The sequence below is a fragment of the Lontra canadensis genome, unplaced genomic scaffold (genome assembly GCF_010015895.1).
Source record: "Lontra canadensis isolate GAN:19392208 unplaced genomic scaffold, GSC_riverotter_1.0 scaffold4, whole genome shotgun sequence".
Classification (NCBI taxonomy): domain Eukaryota; kingdom Metazoa; phylum Chordata; class Mammalia; order Carnivora; family Mustelidae; genus Lontra; species Lontra canadensis.
In genome coordinates this window covers 28,211,536-28,219,673 of record NW_022630998.1, presented here as the reverse complement: position 1 = coordinate 28,219,673, position 8,138 = coordinate 28,211,536, and positions in this window count along the sequence as shown.

Below are 8,138 nucleotides of genomic sequence, written 5' to 3'. Positions count from 1 at the left end.
TTTCATTCAACTTTTACTGTAGTGGATTTTTGACCTCATGCAAAAACCTGCCTCGTCTTCAAGGAGAGCTCCTGTAGCAGATGTTTACAGAGCCATAGGAAATATACACTTGAAAGACAGCACAGTAAAATTAGATTCTGCCACCTTTTGACAACTTAAACATAGATCCATACTTATTATTTGTTGCATTGTTTTGTGTATACGCTTTTTAAGTTGGTACACACTACATGGATGGTACCTGACTTAAGATGTCTCAACTTAGTTTTTCAACTTTCTGATGATGTGACAGCATGCCCATTCCACAGAAACCATACTTCAGATTTTGAATTTTTATCTTTCTCAAGGCTAATGATATGTGAAACAATATTATCTCCTGATACTGGGCAGTGGCAGTGAGCTGTAACTCCTGGTTACACATGTGATAAAAAGGTACACACTTACAACCATCTGTACCGATACAACCATTTTGGGTTTTTTTTTCCCCACTTTCAGTACAGTATTCAATAAACTACATCAGATATTTAATGCTTTATTATGAAATAAACTTTGTGTTAGGTAATTTTGCCCAAATGAAGGGTGATGTAAGTGTTCTTTTTTTTTTTTTAAGGATTTTATTTATTTATTTGACAGACAGAGATCACAAGGAGGCAGAAAGGCAGGCAGAGAGAGGAGAAAGCAGACTCCCTGCTGAGCAGAGAGCCTGATGCGGGGCTCGATCCCAGGACCCTGGGATCATGACCTGAGCCGAAGGCAGAGGCTTTAACCCATTGAGCCACCCAGGTGCCCCAAGATGTAAGTGTTCTGAGCACGTTTAAGATAGGTTAGGCTAAGCTATGGTGTTTAGTAAGTTAGGTGTATTAAATGGATTTTTGACCTAAAAATATTATTAACTTATGATGGGTTTACTGGGACATAACCCCACTGTAAATTGAAGAAGATATGTAAGCATAAACAAAATTGAGGAGAATAAATCATAATCTACAATTTCAGGGTGCTTAGGTAGCTAACACATTAAAATCATTAAAAATGCTCATATATCCCATTTAATTTCTAAATGTAAGCAATATTCTTATCTATTAGAAAAATAACCAAATTTAAGGTTTTTTTAGAAGCTACAGTATCATCATCCAATGTCCTGATACAGAAAAAGTCCATCTACCAATGGCAGAGAGAGTCTGAGTCCTAGTTATACCTTCATCTTTGGGGAGACTAGCTAGCCATCTGGTTATGATCAATTATATCTGATCCCTTCAACCTTGGAGGTGGTATGATACATACTCATATTACTCATTTTATCTCTGCCAGTACAATCATCAGAGGTTCATAGATAAGCTGATACATCAACATACACATGGTAAGTCAATACACAACATTGTCTTAGATCGTGAGATTCCATTTTACAGCAAGGAAAGTGTGAAAATGGGCTCATGTTTCCAGATTTCCCTGATTTTACCATATATCCCATTCATCATTCAGAAGCAGCAAATATTAAAAAATAACCAACTATATCTACTGAAGACTTAGCTAAGGAGCTGGCTATGGACAACTTCAAAGAGTTGGAGAGGAGTCCTCAATCATATAGTATATACACTGGATAAAAAGCCAATATACATGTTTGACCCCAATAGCTAGAATTCATAGGCCTTGGAGCCAAAGGGTGAAATTAGGACTGATGTCTCATAATCATTTCTATCAATTCACCTGAGGAAACTGTGCTGCTTCTACTTGTAATCTTAAATTCAGACTGGTTTGAGACCCTTTTATTCCTAAGTATTGCAGGGCTCAATCTCACAATCCTGATATTGTGACATGAACCAAAATCAAGAGTTGGACACTTAACCAACTGAGTCACCAAGGTTCCCCAGAAACCTCTATTTTTAAGTGTCTTGTTTTAAGCTGTGATGTAGTCTTTCTTAATTTCATATTAAAGATCTCTCTAATGCTGAAGAAAAGGTAAATACTCAAAAATGCCACAAAATTACAGATATCCAGTAAGCATAGTGTGGTAAAAATATATACATATATTAGTTTGTGGACTGTGGAGCTAGGTTAAAAATGTGTTAGCTAAATTATAATTAAGATTTAGTGTATGTGTGTCCACTATTCTTTTAAAAAATCAGGAAAAAATGTTTTATACTCTCTAAAGTCTATTTTTTTTTTTTTACTTTCCTAGGTAACTAAATTCCTTATTAGCCAAAAAATGGGAAATTTATAATTATTCTTTACAAAGATATTTATTTAAGGTAACAAAAGCAATATGCCTTCAACTCTGACCATACACAAACACGATAGAGAGCTAAACAACACTGCAGGAGAAAGAAGAGAGATGAAAGCTGTTAGTACACATTGGCTATCAATATTTCTCAGCTATTTCCTCTCATTGAAGAATATTAAGAAATGGGAAGTGAAAATAGAAATATTTCTCATCTTTAGACAACAAAGATACCTATGTAAATTGTGATGGAATTTACAGAAACCAGTTTACCATATAGATGAAGTCCTCTAGAAGGCAAATCATGCTGTCCTTGACAGATAGTACAAGAGCCAAGGACTAGTCATCAAACCCATCTGTTGAAAGTCCCAATTTGAAATAAACCTCAATCTCTTGAAGAATAAAATAAAGATGAAAAAATATGGAAATTAAGGAAAATACAATAGTACAAGTTAAAAGATTATCGTGTTAAAGACCCCCCCCCACCCCGCAAAAAGTGTATTAGGCCAAAATGTTTGCAGCACCTAGGACAAACTTTTAAATACTACTTGGCATCTTTGAGAAAATTCAATAATCTTGGTATCTATGAAACAGAAAAAAAATTGTATAGGGAAAATAGACTGAGAAAAATATAGAATGAGAAATTTCTCTATGTGAAGAAATCCCTAGTCTTTATTATCTTAACATTACATATCATACATGGTCAGAATTGTTGGCAAACTTAAACTGTTCTCCTTTGAAATAAAAAGAATTTTTTTTGTTTTGTTTTGAAAGCAAATGTTTCAAAATCTGTGATTAAAGCTAAATTGAACTTTAACATAAATTCTTTTATTATCTCTTCTTTATATGCCAAGAAATAAATATGAAAGATTAATTATTTGGCCAGGGTCATACATCTAATAGATGATGAATCAACATTATGATTCAAACTGACTTACTATACACTATGCTATACTATCTTTCTTCATGAGAGAAAATATTAAGAAAGTATTAACCACTACTATCACCACCACACCACCAAAAAGAACAAAAAGCAAAAAAGAAAATCATGGAAGTTCAAATATATCTACTCTAAAATTAGTCGGAATTAAAATTATTTTAGTAAACAAAAATTATAAGACCGAAATCAGTAAGATATATTCTTTCTGTAGAAGTTACACTAAATAAAAGTTTGCATAGAAAGATTAAAACTAGTAGAAGTTGTGTAAAGTTCATAAAATACAATAAATATAACAAAGGATAATAAAATCAGTATTAAACAAAGTATGAAATGGAATATAGGGGTATAGATCATCATGTATATGCTCAGCCAACCAATATTCAGGAAGAGTGTTCAGTAAACATGTTTTATATGGCAAAATATAAATAAAAATATATATGTGTACTTTCCATCACTAAGGTAATACTTAAGCGAGACTAATAATTAGACAACAGAAATCATTTATATATATATACACATATATATGTGTATATATATATATATATAATGAAAGAAAATCTACTGACATGTTATAAAAGCTATTGCATTTGTTAAGTTTTATGTAACTGATGCTCTTAGGTCAATGTATATAAAACAAATAATAGTAGAAACACCAGGAGATATTTTCTCTGGAATTTTAATCTTCTCGATAGAAGGAGGATCTGAGCAATATTTTATTTGTTTTATTTTTTTTAAATTTACCATCTTAGCCATTTTTTAAAAAAATTGACAGAGAGAGCACAAGTAGGCAGAGAGGCAGGCAGAGAATGAGGGGGAAGCAGGCTCCCCGCTGAGCAGAGAGCCCAATGCAGGGCTTGAACCCAGGACCCTGAGACCATGACCTGAGTCGAAGGCAAAGGCTTAACCCGCTGAGCCACCCAGGTGTCCCTGAGCAATGTTTTTTTAAAGATGCAGTGAAAGACAAAAACTTCTTTACCTTTTCTCCACATATTTATTCTCACAGATATTTATGCAAAAAATAAACAGAAACCATTCATAATTTGTTTTCATAGACTATTCAGTAAACAGTAACTGGAAGCCACACACAAAAGCTCAAACTCAGGTTACTATCATTATTTAGATCAAGATTTCCTTCTTTATTTCAATTTTAAAAATGTTTTCTTTTTCCTGATATTCTCTTTAGATACTGTGCAAATTATTGAAAATAGAATACATTTATTTATTTTGCTGTTGGATTAAAATGCAGGTAAAATATCAAGAACTTCTAGCAAGTATACTGTTACTTTCTCTTTGGTAAAAGCTTCTTCTGAATTTTAAATATTTGTTTGTTTTGAATCCCAGAAGCACAATTCTTTCCTTAGAAGAGCATATAAAGAAGGGAGGAGTCAAGATGGTGGAGAAGTAGCAGGCTGAGACTGTATCAGGTAGCAGGAGATCAGCTAGATAGCTTATCAAACCATTGCAAACACCTACAAATCCAATGGGAGATTGAAGAGAAGAAGAACAGCAATTCTAGAAAAAGAAAATCGACCACTTTCTGAAAGGTAGGACCGGCAGAGAAGTGAATCCAAAGTGACAGGAAGATAGACAGCAGGGGAAGGGACTGGCTCCTGGCAAACAGCGGACCAACGGAGCACAAAATCAGGACTTCTAAAAGTCTGCTCTACTGGACATCGCTGCAGAGGCTAAACCAGGGTGAAGCCCACAAGGGGCCAGCGTGGCCCCAGGTCCTGCGGGGTCACAGAAGGATCGGGGGTGTCTAAGTGTGGCAGAGCTCACAGGTATTAGAGTGGGGAAGCAGGACAGAGACAGAGCCGAGGAGTGAGTTCTCAGCTCAGGGTTACCTTGAACCGGTCGCAGGCTGGGTGAGCTCAGACCGTGGGCAGAGGCCAGGGAGACAGGAGTGATGGGGCTCTTTTCTCTGAGGGCACACTGAGGAGTGTGGCCCCGAGCTCTGGGCTCCTCTGGGCTGGAGATTGGGAGGCCGCCATTTGCATTCCCGTCCTCCGGAACTCTACAGAAAGCACTCAGGGAACAAAAACTTCCGAAAGCAAACCCAAGCGGATTACTCAGCGTGGACCCTGGTAAGGGTGGTGCAATTTCACCACGGGCAAAGACACTTGAGAATCACTACAATAGGCCCCTCCCCCAGAAGATCAACAAGAAATCCAGCCTGGATCAAGTTCACCTACCAAGAAAAGCAGCAGAATTCCAGTGGAGGAGAAAGCAAAGCATGGAACTCATGGCTTTCTCCCCATAATTCATTAGTCTTGCGGATAACTTAATTTTTTTTAATTTTATTTTTTTTTCTGCTAAATTTTTTTTTGACTTTTACCCTTTTCTTTTTTTAACATTTTTAAACTAGTTATCTAATATATATATATATATTTTATATATATATATAATATATATATAAGAAAGGGGATAAAGGAAGTTCAGAAAAAAAATTTAAAAAAAGAAAACAAAGAAAAATATAAAAAAGAAATATATATAATATATTTCTTTTTTGAATTTCTTTAATTTAATTTCATTTCTTTAATTTAATTTCTTTAAATTATATTTATAAATTATATAAATTTATATTAAATTATATAAATTCATAAATTTATAAATTATATTTATATAATTTATAATTTTATATAATTCATATAATTTTATATAATATAATGCTTTATTTATATTTATAATATATTTATAATATATAAATTATATATATTTATATGTATATATTATTATATAATTATATAATTAGATATTATTGAATTTATAATTAGATATCTAATTATAAATTACATATATAAAATTATATATAAAATTATATAAAATATATAATCAGATAATTAATTATCTAATTATCTAATATATATCTAATATATATGATAATTAGATAATATCTAATTATATATTATCTAATTATCTGATTATCGAATTATCTAATTAGATAATATATAATTAGATAATTATCTAATTATCTATTATAATATAAATAGATAAAAGATAATTAGATAAGTATATAATATATACTTATATATTTATAAATATAATATATTATATATATTAAACATTTAAATATATTTAAAATATATAAAATATATAAAATATTTTCTAAAAATATATAAAAATTTTATTAAAATTATAAAAATATTTAAAATATAATATTTTATATAATAATTTTATATTATAAAATTTTATATAATTTATATAAAATTTATAAATTCTATTCAATTTAAATTTAATTTCTTTAATTTAATTTAATTTCTTTCTTTTTTTAATTTTTTTTCCCCTGAACTTCTTTTAATCCCCTTTCTCCCTTCCATGATTTGGGGTCTCTTTTGATTTGGTTAAAGCACATTTTCCTGGGGTCTTTGCCACCCTTTCAGTATTTTATTTGCTCCTTCATATACTCTTATCTGGACAAAATGACAAGGTGGAAAAACTCACCACAAAAAAAAGACAAAAACAAAAAAAACAAAACAAGAGGAGGTACAGAAGGCTAGGGACCTAATCAGTACAGACATTGGTAATATGTCAGATCTAGAGTTCAGAATGACGATTCTCAAGGTTCTACCTGGGCTTGAAAAAGGTATGGAAGATATTAGAGAAACCATCTGTGGAGAGATAAAAGCCCTTTCTTCAGAAATAAAAGAACTAAAATCTAACAAAATTGAAATAAAAAAAGCTATTAATGAGGTGCAATAAAAAATGGAGGCTCTCACTGCTAGGATAAATGAGGTAGAAGAAAGAATTAATGATATAGAAGACCAAATGAATAAAGAAGCTGAGCAAAAGCAGGACAAACAGCTACAGGACCATGAGGGGAGAATTCAAGAGATAAGTGACACCGTAAGGTGAAACAACGTTAGAATAATTGGGATTCCAGAAGAAGAAGAAAGAGAGAGGGGAGCAGAAGGTTTATTGGAGAGAATTATTGGAGAGAATTTCCCTAATATGGCAAAGGGAACAAGCATCAAAATCCAGGAGGTGCAGAGAACCGCCCTCAATATGGGAAGAATAGGTCCAAACCTCATCACCTGATAGTAAAATTTACAAGTCTTAGTGACAAAGAGAAAATCCTGAAAACAGCCAGGGAAAAGAAGTCTGTAACATACAATGGTAAAAATATTAGATTGGCAGCAGACTTATCCACAGAGACCTAGCAGACCAGAAAGAACTGACATGATATATTCAGAGCACTAAACAAGAAAAACATGCAGCCAGGAATATTATATACAGCTAGGCTATCCTTGAAAATAGAAGGAGAGATTAAAAGCTTCCAGGACAAACAAAAACTGAAAGAATTTGCAAACACCAAACCAGCGCTACAGAAAATATTGAAAGGGGTCGTCTAAGCAGAGAGACCCTAAAAGTAGTAGATCAGAAAGGAACAGAGAAAATATACAGTAACAGTCACCTTACAGGCAATACAAGGGCACTAAATTCATATCTCTCAATAGTTACCCTGAATGTTAATGGGCTAAATGCCCCAATCAAAAGACACAGGGTATCAGAATGGATAAAAAAACAAAACCCATCCATATGTTGCCTACAAGAAACTCATTTTAGACCCGAAGACACATCCAGATTTAAAGTGAGGGGGTGGAAAACAATTTACCATGCTAATGGACATCAAAAGAAAGCAGGAGTGGCAATCCTTATATCAGATCAATTAGATTTTAAGCCAAAGACTATAATAAGAGATGAGGAAGGACACTATATCATAATCAAAGGGTCTGTCCAAAAGGAAGATCTAACAATTGTAAATATCTATGCCCCTAACATGGAAGCAGCCAACTATATAGACCAATTAATAACAAAATCAAAGAAACACACCGACAATAATACAGTAATAGTAGGGGACTTTAACACTCCCCTCACTAAAATGGACAGATCATCCAAGCAAAAGAGCAACAAGGAAATAAAGGACTTAAATGACACATTGGACCAGATGGACATCACAGATATATTCAGGACATTTCATCCCAAAGC